Source organism: Micromys minutus (assembly GCF_963924665.1).
Source record: "Micromys minutus genome assembly, chromosome: 2".
In the NCBI taxonomy this organism is placed as follows: domain Eukaryota; kingdom Metazoa; phylum Chordata; class Mammalia; order Rodentia; family Muridae; genus Micromys; species Micromys minutus.
In genome coordinates this window covers 17,723,042-17,740,150 of record NC_137971.1, presented here as the reverse complement: position 1 = coordinate 17,740,150, position 17,109 = coordinate 17,723,042, and the positions used below count along the sequence as shown (strand labels likewise).

Here is a 17,109-nt window from a genome sequence, read left to right as displayed (position 1 = left end):
GAGTTATATATAGGATCATGATTCTGTCATGACAGAGAGCTTGGGCCACAGTTCCTGCCTCACGTCCATCTACACATCATCTAGAAACACTGCTTTTGAGATTGTGCCCTTCTGCTTCTTCCAGGTACTTTGCCTCGTGTAGTGCGTGGATCTGTTTTACTGCCTGTTCTGCTACTCACAGAGGCTCCTTCTACCAACAGAGTTAATCCTATATTATCTAAGGAAAACTCTATCACTTGACAGGAGCCACCCTTCTTTTTGTGGTCATGGTAGCCACATAAAGGATCTCACATATCCGCTGTTGTGTGCACTGGTACCAGAGTCATTAGACTGTCCCCAATGCTCTGTATCCTGGGGCCCAGTGGGCCACTGCTATGGTGCACATGGACCCATATTGCAAAAGCATAACAAAAGAAACCATGGGTAGAGCACACTATGCTGTTCACAGATAAATCCACTAAACAACTTCTATACCAAAACCTTGGAACAATGTGGAAGGGTGGGGGCAGAAAGACTATAAGAGCCAGAGGACCAGTGAGTCTGCCCTGAGACTATCTCTTAGAAGTGACAGGGAAGCTAAATACAGGATACTTCAGCAATGTGACTGCCTAATTAGGACCTAAATAATGGCAACACAAGCAGTCATGATATCATGGAGTAGGGAAGTCCCATGGATCCCCACACTTAGACAAAGAACTATGGTCAATGAAGGCTTGCTGAGATAAGTAGACTTTGTCTCTCCCAAGGAAGACACCCTTAATTGGTCATCCAATTTCAAGTGGTCAGCCTAAATGAACTCAGAAGGTTATGTTTATATATTTATGCACATGTGCACATACATGTGTAACAATAATGTTGAAGAAAAATAGAGCATCAATTTTTGAGAAGGAGTAGAGGCTACCAGGGACAAGTAAGAGAGTGGAGAATGAAAAAAATGATGTAATTAGATCTTAATTATGACTTAAGACTTTAAAACATAACCACAATAGCATGGCAGAGTCTGACTTTTAAGCATAATGATGGGATCCTATGTCTATGTGTGCACATGTATGTAGCCTTGCAAAGCAGCACTCAGAACCCCTACACAGACACTGAACTGGCCTGAAGTCTTCCTTCCCCATCAGCTCTCCACTGCCACCAATAAGTCAGTCTCTGGCACATCCAGCCCTATCCTGAATGGGGCAAGTGGCAAGCACTGAAAACTTCTGATAGAAGGTGACAGTTCGAGATGCTCCAACATACAATAAGGACACATGCACCACCATGTTCATAGCAGCCCTATTTATGATAGCCAGAAGCTGGAAGGAACCCAGATGTCCTTCAGTAGATGAATGAATACAAAAATTGTGCTATATTTACACAATGGAGTACTACTCAGCTATTAGAAACAATGACTTTATGAAATTACTAGGAAAAATGGATGCATCTAGAGAATATCATCCTGAGTGTGGTAACCCAGTCACAAAAGAACAGACATAATATGCAGTCACTGATAATTGGATACTAGCCCCAGAAAGCTCTGACTACTCCAGAAACAACTCACAGGCCATATAAAGCTCAAAAAAAAAAAAAAAAAAAAAAAGGCCAAAATAGTGAAAGCCTTGGTCCTTCTTAGAAAAACAAAGTGTATAGCACCCGCTTAGAGTGTGATACACCTAGACCTTAAATCATTAATAATTCTAGAGCTAAGAATATAGCCTTGTGTCAATTTTTGGTATTCAAAAAATAAAATATAAATAAAAAAGAAGGTGACAGTTCATTATCTAAAGATTGGGCAGTAGTAATTTGAAAAAAACACCCATCTGGGCAAAGGGATGCAGTTTTAATAATTCAGGGATTGAAAATATATTGGAGGAAATGTCTAGAAAGAGAAAAGAGTTTTAGGTTATATGAAGCTGAATTGAGATCCTGAATCAAAGCGATAAGCTGAGTGTGGTAAGTAGGTAATTAAGAACATGTGATAAGAGAGTAAACATAGTTAAAGAGAGGTTTAGAGAGCTGGATGCTTACAGGTCTTCAGAGGAGCTTGAATGTTGAATCAAGTCTGCTCTGTTACTACCAAGAGTTTGTTAGAAACACCCAAAACTCCAAAAGATGGGTTAGGGGCATCTGGTTGGATCTTTCACGTATTTGAAGTAAATGCCTCCCTGAAAACCAAATGTTTTCAAGGTGACTTCCTTGTAAAGGTACTACCCACACTGCATTAGACAATGCTGAAGGTTCTCCTCCCATTTGAGGCAGTAGATAATCCCATAGTGATTTTCCCCACTAGTGTTCTTGCCAATGGTTAAGTAACTACAACAGAATTAGAATAGTTCAGCATAACCCAAGTAAATAAATAAAAATAGTATGCAGCCAAAGAGTTGTGAGAATTACCAGGAGAAGCCACATGTTCTCCTGGAACATTTTATAGGTATTTGATCAAGAAACTGAATTTTAGATCACTTTCTTGGATATAAGATTTAATTTCCTGGCAAGAGTCATTGGAGATGGGGCAAAATTAATGCTACTGTCATGTTTAGAAGCCTAGGAAGAGTTATGACCGTAGTGAGCAAAACAGAAGTGTCCCAGTTGCATTAACAGATGACCCGGGGAGACCTGATAGGCTGAGAGATGTGCCCACGATCAAACGGACACAATAAGATCAGAGGACAATCTGAGGATTATGTGACAGAGAAAATCTAAAGGAATCCATAGTAGTTACATGTGTACACCTGTAACCTAATGCTTGACACGAACATCTTAAATGGAGGATTTTAACATTTTTATTTTGGGTCTGGATTACAGAGATTTCAATCCACAGATCTAGACTCAATTAATGAAGGCAGGATGTAAGGAGCTTGCAGAAAGGAAACAGTTTACCTCATGATGAACAAAGGAGAAGGAACCAGAGACCATCAAAGCCATACTTCTTGAGACTCACTCTCTCTAGGTAGGTCTCACCTAAAGTTCCCACAATTTCCCTAAACAGTGCCACAAGCTGAAGACAAGATACTTAATGCATGAGCCAGTGAGGGACGAGTCCACACTCAAACCTTAGTTACCACTATTCACCAAGGCTGGCATGGGTATGCTGCTGAAGGGACACAAAACTATTAACATTGGCAATGAATTTTATCTACAGGCAAGCTTTTGTCTTGTCAAAACCATGAAGATGATTTGGGAAGGGGGTGAAGATGATTTGGCAAAACATCAGATCCAGGGTTGATGCTTACTTTCTAAAAGTCAAGTGCTTAGCAAGATCAGAGGGATACCTGCTGAGCTTTGACAGTCAGAGATTATGGAAAGAGCAAAACATGACATCTCTAGAAGCAAATATCCAGACAGAAATATTAGTCCGTACAATTAAGGGCTACACCCTGCCCCCACAAAAGAAACAAAACCCAAAGTGGATAATGGGGTTTGGAGGACAGTCGCCCTAATGAAATGTTTCAATCACTTGGTAGTTCCTGGTGCAGAACAGATTTTCAGATAGCAAACCTTTTAACTGAAGAAAGGGTCAGGTCTTTAGGAGATAACTGTAGGATTATGTATTAGTATAATTCTCCTTCCCCAGTCCATCTACTCGGGCTACCAGACTGAGGAAAGAGACTACAACACAGAGAGGGGTGTTGGAACAGAGTGGGCATGACACTGGGGAGTGAAGTGTGACTCTCATGCCCACTTCAAGTGCAGCAGACACAGAGGCGCATGACAAACAGAGTTCCAGAACGAAGCCTAATTGAAACGAGACGTCCACTGTGGACTAATTTGATTCACTATCAGAATGGGTATGTAAAAGAGGTACTTCCTGCCTTGGACATGGCTACAAAATACCAATCATCCATATTCAAATCCTAGAGAGAAAATGTCATTAGTCATGTTGACTATGAGACTTATTGTTGAAAACTGAAATTCTGAACGGTGTTCAATTGTGTGTTGTTTGTTCCCTGTGGGCATGGTCGTTGGATATTTTGGAGCAAATCCCAAGAGCTCTAAATGAGAGACAAAATAATTCAACATTAGTGCTCTGATCGTCTTTTACTAGTTCTCTTTGGCAAGGCTAATGTTTGAGAGAATGTTTTTATCTGCTCCACATGTCCGGCAGTGACTGTGATTGGGGAAAGCAGAGGCTAGAGAGCCACAGCTATTAGAACAATCACTACCACAAAAAACAAAAAACCAAAAACCAAAACAAAAACAAAAAAACAAAAAACAAACAACAAAAAAAAAAAAAACAGTCTATAGAAAGATCAGGCCAGTCTTGCTCTGCCTCTTGGCACGTGTATGTGTTTGCTGGTGTTGCACATGTGGGAGAAAGCCAGCTATCTGCACAATTAGATCAGAACTCTGGTGATGACTCGGGGTCCCAACTCATTCCGACCCTCATTCACAGCTAATTGCATCCTCTTTGCTTTTGTTCATCATGGCGTTGGTGGGTGAGGCATTAGGCTGGCCAGGGAAAGCAGCAGGGCAGATGCTGCAAGTTTAAGTGAAATCAGGTGTTGCCTTCCCCAAAGTGAGATCTGGAAAATGTCAGCTGTTAAGTAATAGATATTGGCAGCCAGATACTCAGCCTTTTCCACTGGGCTCAGTCCTGCCTCTCCCTACAAGGCATACTTGGTCTTTCCCCCTTTCTCACATTGTCTCATCTTCCTTATCTCTTTAGAGTTCGTCGAATAAAAAGTTCCATTTTGTAGATTTTCATCTAACATGATTCTAAACATGTTAGAAATTGGAAGGTTGGGGAGAAAGGAACAAGGAACGTGCAAGGGCCCGGACACTCTCTAAGCACTGATGATGTCTGAAGCCTCCACCTACAGAGAAAGAACAAAGGATTTTTGGAGGAGTGGGGAGAACAACTGAATCCTGACAATTATCAGAATCCAGCAGAAACACAGCAACCAAAATTTGCTAAAGTCAAAATATTCCACAGAGTTGAGAGGACATCTCAACTCTCGCTGTCTTCTGCTAAGTCCATACGGAGCTGCTTTGCTGCAGAATTGCGGTCCAGATTGTAGACTCACACACATGGACACTCACAGTCGGTTTATGATTATCTCTAGTGCATTTGGTTGATTTACACAGCTTGCCTCCACACACTCTAGGACTGAACCAAATAACAGCGTGGGCAGGTTTGACAGACCCATCTTCACTGAGGAATGTATCTTACCCTTGGATCCACCTCACATTTACCCGGCTGAAACACGGATTACTGAAAATGTGACTCTGAGTCAGTGTGACTGACTGTTGTTATCGTCTGGCTGGGGCAAACACATCTATAATGAAACCCAGCAAAACTGAGTTTAGTTGATGCCTAATGAAAATGTTAAAGGAACAACTTCCACATTTACAGTTCTGACAAACTAAACACCAACCACAAGGAAAGATCCTGGATCTTAACTAAGAGTTTTCTACGTCCAGCCCTTTTCATTGAACACAGCATCTGCACAGTCTCATCTGTCTTGAAGGCATTATCTTCTACCTTTAGCTAATATTTTAAACAAGCAGTGAATGTTAAAGAGCCAGGGTTCTGTCCACATCTACTATGTCAAGTAGCTTTATCTAGTCTTGTGTGAATTCTGAACTATACGTGTAAAACATAATCTCAGAAACCAACACAATAATCTTAGTTCTTGTCTAATTTCCTGAGTTGATAAATGTTAGCCATGTCTTAGTAATCTTGAAATTATTATATGTTCCTCTCTGTCTGTCCTCTACCACAACTAGAATTGGTCATAACATACATCTTCTAACATCTTTCCCAGATTGGACCTCCAGGTCCTTACCATTATTACTGAGATTCAACCCACTAAATTCTTTACTAACCTTAAGGAAATAATTCTACAAATTCACATTTGGAGATATTTTACAAGAAACTAATCTGTATTTTTAAAACATATAATAAAAAATGTGAATGTCGCCAATGTCACTGTGGTAGACTTGAACAAAATCTTTGACAAGAAAAGTAAATGTAAGTAGGACCCTTTTGGGTATCTAAAATGGACAGGGTGGGAGGTAGGTTTCCTACCATTCATCTTATCGTGCTAATTGAGAAAGCATATAAAACCAGGTATATATTGTGTGACAACGGTTAAATTAGTTATATATTTGCTAAGTTTCAAATCCAATCAGGACAAATAGCTAAGTGTGGTGCCCGTTAGCCTGCTAAAAGTACATGCTGGCTTCCAGGCTCTTTCAGCATGCAAATACCTCTAACAGAGTCTTTGTTGGGATCCTGGCTCTGTTTACTCTGCCTCTACCACAAATGTCTCTATGTTTATGAAAGTTAGTTCATGGGCTTCCCTTTCCCCAGCTCTTTATTCCTATATAATCGAGCCACTCTGGCCATGAGCTAACTTGCTCCTCTCTTTGTTTTCCTCTTTTGGTCTCCTTGACCCACACTGTCTTTTTCATTTTCTCTTGCTCTCCTCCACTGAACAGACAAGCCCACTTTGCTGGCCAAGCTCAGTAGCATTTCTCTGAACTCTTCCTTGTATCCATAATAACAGCCTTTCCCTCAGCCATTGGAGTGGTCATGTTCTCCCTTTATACTCATACAATGTGGTGTTATATATGTATGCAGTGATGGTATTATGGTTACTGAAAAGAATGCTCTTATAAACAGGAGGTACATGTAGTATTTAGCAAAAAATGTAGCTAAGAAAGTGAATGTGGACAAATGTAAGCAACTGATGAAATCTAATCTTTCAGATTTTATCAAAGTTTTAGTATTTCAGAATTAAAATTTCTGGAAGAAGAAAAAGGTAAAGGAGAAAGGGAGGGAAAGAGAATGGTAGGAAGTTAATGGTGAAGTAAGAAAAACTGGATTGAAGGGAGGAGGGAATGAGAGAGAGAGAGAGAGAGAGAGAGAGAGAGAGAGAATATTGCTAAACTGAAATTTATCCAGTAGATAAATATCTACATGAAAAAATGAAAGAATTTCTTGAAGATTAAAAAAATAGGAAACCTAGAATACACAAAATTCTATATATTTATTATATATACAAACTTAATCAAGAACAATTTAATAATCTAAATATATCTAATATAGCTGATGCCATGATAATCTCCCAACAAAGAAAACTCGAGGACTAGAAAACTTTTACTTATGAATTTCAATCATATCTTTAGTGAAATTTCAATGACCCAAATGCTTCTTCCCTGAGGACTCGCTTTCATGGTAGCAGAAGGTGTGAGAGGCATCAGCACTCCTCCCAAGCATGACAGAACGACCCTAAGGATGCAGCAGTGGCACAAGCACCTTGGTGGGAGCCAACAGTTCTCGTTTGAGCATAAGACCCACTCAGCACGGGGGAACTCCACTGAGAAAAATCTACAACTACTACTTAACTAAACAACCATAATCCAAATAACAAGCTAAACATTTGTCTTTGTACCTACTGATAAGTGCAGCTTCCAACCCTCATCAAGGAAACTTCTCTTCATAAAAGATGCCACAACCAATCAAAAGGCAGAACTGTGGAGCCCCCCCCCCCATCTCAATGGATGAAAAACACTCCTGCACATAAAGTTCAGGGAACATTGTGGAAGTGGGGAAGAAAGACTTTAAGACCCAAATCAGGGAGTTTGTTGTCAGACTGTGTGTCCAGTAATGTCAGAGGTTACACCTATAAAATAAAAGAGGTTACACCAACATGATGGGCCGTGACATAGCTTGAATATGGATGACATCAATAGAAATGCCAAAGTGGGTGTGGAAAATACCGTGAGGTCTCAACCCTACTTCAGGCAACTAAGAGAGCAAGGAAACAGTCTTCCCTGGGGAAGAGCTCACTTGGTTATTCAACACTGAAGCGTCAGCCCTCAAATCATACATACAACTAACATTGTATGTACAGGCCATACTTAGAAATATTACATTCAATTCATATATGCATAATAACAAAAACAGGTCATAAAATTGAAAGAGAACAAGGAGGAATATACAAGCATGTTTAGAAGGAAGAAAGGAAAGGGATAAATTATATTATAATTTCAAAAATAAAGACAAATAAAAAAGGACTTAATTCTTTTGCAAATGTATGTAATGCACTTTTATTTATCTTCATTTTCTGGTACCCTCTCTAGTTCTCCTTTCTCTAGAAGTGAAGTCCCTCTTCTCAACAAGTTCTCTTCCTCACTTGCATACGTCTTTCTGTGTGGGACCCATCGAGTTTTATTAAGGTTACCTGTATGAACATGGGTGGGAACTGGGGCCTGGAAAACTTAATAGCAATCTGATTTTTTACAAAAAATGCTAAAAGCACACAGATGATGCTGGGAAGACTAGAAATCTACATGTGGCCTTTCTAAACAGGACTTCAATTAATTAGGAAATAAGGCTGAAAATTGATACATAGGGTCTCATCAACTTTTAAAAGCTTCTACACAGTGAAGGGAGCTATGGATTCCCAAAGAAGCAGCCAACAGGATGGAAGAAAATCCTTGCCAGCTATATACCTAACAGAGTCTTATTTTCTAGAATTTACAAAAACTCAATACCAGACAACCAAGCAAACACACAATCCAGTTAACAATCAGGTTGGAACTGAACAGAGTTGTAAAATAATTAATTAACTAAAGAAGGAAAAATAATACCAATGGCCAATAAATACTGTTAAAAGTAATCAACATCTTGGCCCACCATGAGGATGGAGTCAAAGCTCCTTGCAATTCCATCTCATTGTAGTCAGAATGACTATTTTCAAGAAAACAAATGGTAACATCTGCTGGCGAGTGTAATGGGAAAGGGGACCCTAGTTTACCACTGGGAGGGAGGGAGGGTGAACTAGCACAGCCACCATGAGAACCAGTGTGCATACCCCCTCTCCAGAAGAAGGTTATGGAAGCAACCAACCACTTTCTCATCTGATCTAAGGTTTATTTGGTGAGATGGAACCCATACCTGGTACTGTTAAAGGGGCCAGGGACCTCTGGGTGGATGATTTCTAGGTCCCAGAGTAGAACACAATACTATTATCATGCTAAATGAGCACAGGATTAAGATGACTCCTAATAATTTATTTTTATACCCATAAATCAGAAGAACTCTCAAGACCCATCAGAGAAGCTTCTCCTTGCAGACTGCAAGTAACGCTTGACTCAGCTGGTCAAAGTGTGAAGAGTTAAAAGGTGGTGGGATGCTCGGCCCCAAAAGTTACAAAAATAGCACACCCTTCCACCCAGAGCTCTGGGATTTGAGAAGACAGGATAGGAAGATTTAAGAATGAGAGGTGGTATAAATATTAAGTGGGTATTTTCCAGAAATCACAGGGCAGTTGCCCACTTGAACTCACTAAATTTGCACACGTTTAAGTCAGAAAAATTCCAGTGCACAGAACTGTGAAGAACATGTAGAAGAAAATTAAAGAATCCAAGAATCAGGATGAAGTGATGACAATGATTGTTAGGGGTCAAAGTTGTCACAAAAACAGGGTATGATATCAGGTCTTGAGAAATGAGCAAGATAGATATAGGGGATTTAAAAAACAATCTGTAGTGACTTTGACACTCTGAGTTTAAAACAAAGGCTTTAAAAAAGAGTGGCTTCAATATAGGACACAGGGACAAGCCAACCACAGCTAAAATAGGTGGGTTCTCGGGGTGCCAGTTCAGATGTGGCAGGATATGCCTGGCCACAAGGTGGCACTCACAGCCCCTCTTTTCCTGAATTTCAGTCAAACATTGACCCAGGTTTTACTGTACTAGAACAAAGAAAGGTCTATGTCCCTCCACTTGCACAAAGCACTGCCTTTTCCTTTAGGGCACGGAATATAATGATGCTGACATTCACTAGGGATCAGGGTGGCCACGAGGATTTGAAAAAAAGGAGGATATATGATGCTTTTATAGACTCTACATAAAACCCAAACAAAGGATTTGGCCATCAGCGAATGGCCAAGGGACTTGAAAGGTTGGAAATGGCTTGGAGGGAATGCTAGATTGTCTTCTGTGGAGGGCTGAGCATGTGCTGGCAATGTCAAAGCAGGAAATATAGGCCACTCACACCCTACTAGAAGAGAAAGAGAAAGCAGGTGGGCTTTTTCCTATGAGCAGCCATTTCTAAATAATGGCAACTGTTTCACAGTACAATTAACTTCATGAAGCAAATAATGCTGTGAGGCTGGAAAGATGGCTCAGCAACCAAGACCACTGGCTGCTCTCCAAGGCAACCCCAGTTTGGTTCCCAGCACTCACACGGCGGCTTACAACCATCTATAACTAACTCGCAGTTCCACAGGATCCAGCACTTCCTTCTAGCCTCCACAGGTACCAGGAATGCAATCAGTATACATATACACATGCAGGCAAGATACACATAAATAAAAATAAGCCTTTAATTAGCAGATACAACTGATTCCAGATTCACTTCTACTTAAGTAAGCATTTTTTAGTTTCTCAGTATTGGAGAACTTACTTATTTTCACATGTTACTTCTGTGTTTCATGCAATCATATTCACTGATATTTGCATAACATGCAGCTAGACAGACATGTATGTAGGTCAGCATTTCCCGGTGTCTACTTTCATCTTCCTTTTACCGTATTCTTTGTACTTGTTTTCTAGTTCAAGTTTTCCACTTAGATGGTAAGTTGAACTCTGTTTATATTTAATTCTTTTACATTTGTTTGTTTGTTTGTTTGGTACATACTACAGTGCCCTTGTTAAGGCCAGAGGACAACTTGTGGAAGTCAGTTTTCTCCTACAGTGTAGCTTCGGGAGATCCGTATCAGGCCACCAGGTTTGGCAGTAATCGCCTTTACCTGATGAACCATCTCCCCTGCTCTTTCCTTTCACCTTTTCTAGCATGCCAATGGTTCTTTGCGTCAGTCTGTTTTGAATATTTTCCATGCTATTTCAAATACGAAATAGTTTAAGGTTAAAAAAGAAACTCCTGTGGCCATTTTGGTGAGTATTGTAGGTGTTTATAAAAGAAATAGAGCCTCAATAAACAACTCAAAACAATTCTCCTTTTAACTGATAAATGGATTTTGTTTGTTTTTGGTTTATGTCTCTTTAAATCATCAAGATGGAAGTAATATTATCATCTGGAAGGAGAATCCTTTGTATTCCTTTGAGATATAATTGAGAGGGAAATGAAGACAACTTTAGCTTTGTTCCGTACACAGGAGAGAACAAATGTCTTCTATGGACACAGCAGCAGTCACTCCAGACAAACCAAACCAAAGAGACCGGCAAGCTTGTTCTGTGGCTAAGCCTCCATGGGAAACAGCCTTCTTGCTGAGTTGGAAAGAATAAAGGGTATGTTTGAACTCACAAGTGCCTGCAAACTTCATGTCTGCAAAGTGTGGTTGGCATTTTTATGCATTTAAAAGAGTCTAATGAAGCCCAGCTCCATCCAAATTCCTACAAAAGCTGAGAGATGGAAAGGGTTACTGCCACCCAGGGGTCAGAGTGTGGTTATTGCCCCAACCAATTGTACAAAGGAGACCTGTCATTTATAGATGGCTCCAAAGTCTTGCATTAGCAGGAACACTATGAAGACTGGCCCTTGCCCAAAGAATTTACTCTAAGAGACATTTAATATGGAGTAAATACAGCCTCAAAGAGAAGAGCTCTGAAGGAGAGCTTTGAAAGGTCTGAAGAAGACATGAGGAATGTTGTTACTTAGTGCCTTTATTAAGCAAATGCTTGCCTTAGCTCTTCTCTAGCACATCTCAAAATGTGGTAAAGTAATAATGACATGCCTACTTCACAGACAAAAAATAAGTTGGAATGTGAAATTTTTCCTTAGGATGAGCCCTCAGGACACAGGCTGTTTCAAAGTATGTGAAGCCCCATTCCCACCAGCCTGCAGACGCCTCTCCTCTCATGGACACATCCACTACTCCACGAATGGTCTAGGCTTATTTGGATTTCAAATCTTTAACTGTGAAGCAGTTTAGCTTGGAAACTTTCTCTTCTATCCTGTGTTCAAAGTAGGAAGGGGCAGGCTGCTGTTCCAATTATACAAACAGAACTTCAGGTATTAGCTGTCTTGGTATCTTAGCCACTTTCTATGACATCAACAGTGTGACAGAAAATAAACTTTAAAAAAGTCACCTATTTACCTTCTTCAAATGATTTATTTTCTGTTGCTACTGATTTGCTGGTATTTCTACATGCAAATGAATTCATCTATTTTTAATTTTTAACTGTCACTGAGAACCTTCTACGTGCCAAATATTTTTATAGATAGCAAGCTTATAGTTTACTCTCATGAGCCTACACTCCATGTGGGTAGGACTGGAATACTGGGAAGTCAGAGAAGCACTGGGCAGTAAATAAGCAAGATATATTCAGATAATGATGAGTCCCATGAAAAGGAGAAAACAGGCTATTGCGATGGAGAACTCCTTTTGTTTGATTAGTCAAATTGCTATCCTGGGGTGAGGTGTTGAAGTGTCACATTTGGGTCCAGCCCAATAATGACAGAAAGTCAGCCAAGAACAGATCTGGGAAGAGAATGCTGTAAAAGAAAAACAGTGAGAATACTAGCTTTGAGGCAAGACAAGCTTGGGAAGGCTAAGAAACAGAAAGCAGGCCAGTGTTGTTGAAACCTAACGAAAGGGACATGAGTTCTCAGAATCCCAGAGCCAGGCCATGGCTGCAGGAGCACAAATACAGCACAAAGGGCAGATCTCAGTGACTGGTTTTGAGGTTGCTAGCCTTTTAAAATTCATAGTTGTTTCAACAAACTTTTGTTTCTTTTCTCTTTATTTCTTTATTAGAGTTTTATACATTGTATAATAAAATTAAGAAACTTCACTGATAAAACTATTGAGTAGGCATCAAAATTAGGTACTAATATTAAATTTTTTATATATTATATAGAGACTTTATAATTTTTTGATATAGGGTCTCATTATATTATCACTAAATGGCCAAGAATTCAATATGTAGACCAGGCTGGCCTAAAACTCACAAAGATCTGCCTGCTTCTGCCATTAGTACTTGAATTAAAGGCACATGCCTCCATGCCCAGCCTTTCCTAAATTTTAGGTCCCCCAAATGTCTTTTAAAGAAATTGTAGTAATCGAATACAAGATCACATACTGAAGTTAGTTCTTACAGCTCACTTTAATTTAGTTTCTCTTCATCTACAATTATTTTTACCACCCTTTCTGACATTGATATCTAAGCCTTCCTTTTAATATCTCCTTTATATTAGATTTCTCTGGTGTTTTCTCAAGATTAGATCTGTTTATGAGAGTTTTTAAAATATGCCTTTAAATGTGGCACATTAGGAGATACCCCGTTCGTTCGTCTTCTGATGAATGTCCTTGAGAGAGCCAGATTCTGCATACTTCACAGGAAGAAATCAATACATGAAAATGCTTTAGAAGATAGAAAGATGATGCTAACTTCAAACATAGGGGCGAATGTCAAAAGCCTTAAAAGAAAAACAACTTATTTTAAACATAAATCCACAACCGACGATAAGTAAAATATACTACACATCTAGGTAAATGAGTAAGTTTCTTTTACTTGGGAAAATTAAGAATAATCATGGAGCATTTATGAAGCTAAGTTACTCTAAATGCCCAGTCCCAACTCCAGGTGTAGTATAGTTTCTTTTATCATAAATAGTAACTACAAACAAAGTGTGCTTAGCAATTTTGTCAGTAGGGAAAAAAGAGAAGGAAAAGAAAAATTATGAAGTCAGGGCCAGGGAATGACTTAGTGAACGAGGTGCTCCCTTCTAGCACCTGAGGAAAAGTGGTGTAGTAGCAGATGTAGTAGCTACCTGTATTCCCAGTGCCTGGGAGGCAAAGACAGGAGTTCCCCAGGCAGGTTAGCCAGGACTGGAGGGCTTCGGGCTCTTCAAGAGACCTTGCCTCAGTAAACAAAGTGGAAAGTAATTGAAGGAGGCCACCAGAAGTCAACTTAGGTCTCCCACGTTTGCACACCTGCATGCACACCTATGCTCACATATACACAAAACCACAAACCTACATACACACTAACCCCATATATGCAAAAAAGTGTGTATGAAAAAATATAAGGAAAGAACAGGCTAAGAATTGAGAGAGAAGTTTTGTGGCATGATTGTGAATAACCCAATGCTTTACAAAGGTCTGTGGGGCATGGACCATGTTCCTTCTCTTACTACAGTTTCTTTGTAGTCGCTTCAAGTATGGTATCCACAAATAAAAGCAAGTGTCTTTCACCTGGCACTTTGCCTCTGTACGGCGATATTAGCACCACATCCAATCTGTATAACTGTACAGGCGAAGACTCAAGACATACATCTAGGGCGGTTCTTCAGTTCATGAGAGTTAATTGACTTACTAACAACAGTGCTCATAAGCAAGCAGCAGTTCATGCTAACAGCCTCAGGACAGTGGCAGAAACAGGATAAAGATGTCACTAGCAAACTACTAACACCCAGGGACTCTGGGGTCAAAGCACTAGACTTAGGGTCAAAACCTTGTACTGACTCTCAGTTCCATTCTTCTGTGAGGACATGGGCAAGTCACTGCTGCTCTCTATAAAGGGGAAACAATAAAACCCACCCACACCATAAAAATGTTACATTTACAGTCCACGATGTAAAAATGCTTTATATAAGACATTAAAGGTTGAAAGTATTTAGGACTTATTATAAGGCTGGCAAGATGGCCCAGAAGGTAAAAGTGCTTGTCCTACAAGCCTGAAGACTTAAGCTTGATCCTAGGAACTCAGTTAAGAAAACAAATGTGTGGTGTTACAGGAAGCAGAGACGGGGGTCATCTTGAAGCCGCAGACCTTCTATCCTAGAATACTCAGCATGGTAGGAATAGCAAGAGATGCTGCCTCAAAAACAAGGTGGAAAGAGAGAATTCATTTCTGAAAGTTACACCTGACCTCCAAACTCATACTATGGCAATGTGCGCCCTAGCCCATGCATACACATAATAAAATTTAAGGATTGGAACTTATCATTATGATAATCTTATGTTTACTGCTTGTAAAAGGATAATGGTTTTCAAGTAACTAGACTGTTAGTGGATGTTATGTAGTAATTAGACAGTTAGTGGATGTTATATAGTAGATATGTGTATAATATTTATGCTGCAAATATTTTATATATATTTAAATTTCATTTAAAAATATTACTTTTTAGACATAATTCTGGAAAATTATAAACATAAAAGTAAATAGAATATAATGAATTTCTACCAACAAATCAGCTCCAATATTTTAAAGTTCTGCCATGATTTTTTCATGTAAGTGATAAAATACAGATAATAAATTTACCGTCTCACTGTGAGTGCAGACAGCAGTGGTTTTAGGCGTCTCACTAACTGTGAGTGCAGACAGCAGTGGTTTTAGGCGTCCTCCACCGTGGGCCCTTCTGTTCTCGTGCCCTCTATATGTGCACCTCTCTCCAGTTAACATTTGGAGGCTCTTACACACTTTAAAGAAATTTACGTTTGTGTTTTAATCGATTCACACCTCATATCCTCCCTTCCAGTTTTCCCTGTCCCCAGCCTCTTCAACCCAAATCTCCTCAACTAGAGGCCACAGTTTTCTTTAAGCCTTCATTTTCTATTCATAAAGGTGAGTTTCATAATATCTCTGTTATAAATGCTCTGTAATGCTCTATAATGTCATACAGTAGGACCTTGCTAAATTTCATTTTTTTTTTTTTTTTTTTTTGGATTTTGTTATTTTGGTATGGTGCCAAGAAGCTGTGCTCATTGAAAAACCAAATCCTATCTCCCCAGCATAATGGCTCTCAAATTTATTTGTAATATTTTCTTGATATTATTTCAGTTTGTCTCCTGTAAGTAGTACACCAATTATATTCTGATACTAGCTATCTTTTTGTAGAAGATCAATGAAGAGTCATGGGGCACTTTTTGATTGTGTAATAATTCAAGCTCAGTAGCCCAGATGAGCTCCGTGTCTTACTTTGGTTGTTTTCTCAAGTAAGCAAGTAACATCATGCGTGGCTTCCCTTCAAGGGCAAAGTCACTAAGAAAGACAGAGGGGCATGCTGGACCCCTCTTTGGTTCATGTTTGCACAAGGGTCTATCTTTGACAGGTTCTGCTTAGCTTCACCGAATCTTTCTGTGCAGGAATCAGGGAGATATGCTAAGGCATACTCCTCTTCCTTGAGTGCTTTTAATATATAATGGATAATTCATAAAGATGGTTTCAACCTGTATCTCTAAATTGGGTACAATAAAATCAGTGCCACCAGCTGATAATTCTGACTCCAGTCACTTCTTCAATCTTGAATGGAGAATATTCAAGACTAAACTTATTAAGCCCTCAAGCCCATAGGTCCCCCCCCCCGGGGGGCCCTAGGAGCTCCAAGGAGAGTGACTCTTAGACAGTGATTGTACATGGTACTGCCTTTCCCAGACTTCAGTAACCAAAGCATTAGAACTCAATTTAATATAATAGTTCACAAAGTCACTGAAGTGCCCTGTAGTAGCATGTAACTAACTTTTAACTAAAATCCCTAACTTCTAGGCTCTTTTCAGAATTAAGAGTAAAGACTGAAGAAAAGGCCATCCAGACACTGCCCCACCTGGTGATCCATCCCATATGCAGCCACCAAACACAGTTGCTATTCCTGATGCCAAGAAGTGCTTGCTGACAGGAGCCTGATATGGATGTCTCCTGAGAGGCTCTGCCAGAACCCTACTGAACCAGATTAAGATGCTCGCAGCTAACCATCAGTCTGAGCACAGGACATCAGTGGAGAAGCTAGAGAAAGGACTGGATAAGCTGAAGAGACTTACAACCCCATAGGAAGAACAACAATATCAACCAACCAGATCCCCAAGAGCTCCCAGGGACTAAACCACCAACCAAAGAATGAACATGGAGAGACTCAGGGCTCCAGCAGCATATGTAGCAGAGAATGGCATTGTCTGGCATCCACAGGAGGAGAAGCCCTTGGTCCTGTGAAGGCTTGTTTTCCCATTGTAGGGGAATGCCAGTGTGTTGAGGTGGGAGTGGGAGGGTGGGTGGGAGGGGAAGCACCCTCACAGAAGCAGGAGTAGGGGAAATGGGAGAGGGGGTAACCGGGAAAGGGGATAACATTTGAAATGTAAACACATAAACTATCCAATAAAAAAAAAGAATTGAATAATGTAAGAGAAGTCTCCAATAAACACTTGATAGAGTTAA

General features: G+C 39.9%; 1 protein-coding gene across 3 annotated transcripts in view; it reads right to left on the bottom strand.

Moving 5' to 3' along the window:
- The window catches only part of HPSE2 (heparanase 2 (inactive)), a gene marked incomplete at both ends in the record, with an annotated part of 624,570 nt that overhangs the window by 235,815 nt on the left and 371,646 nt on the right, over window positions 1-17,109 (bottom strand). The gene's annotated exons all lie outside the window — the stretch shown is intronic.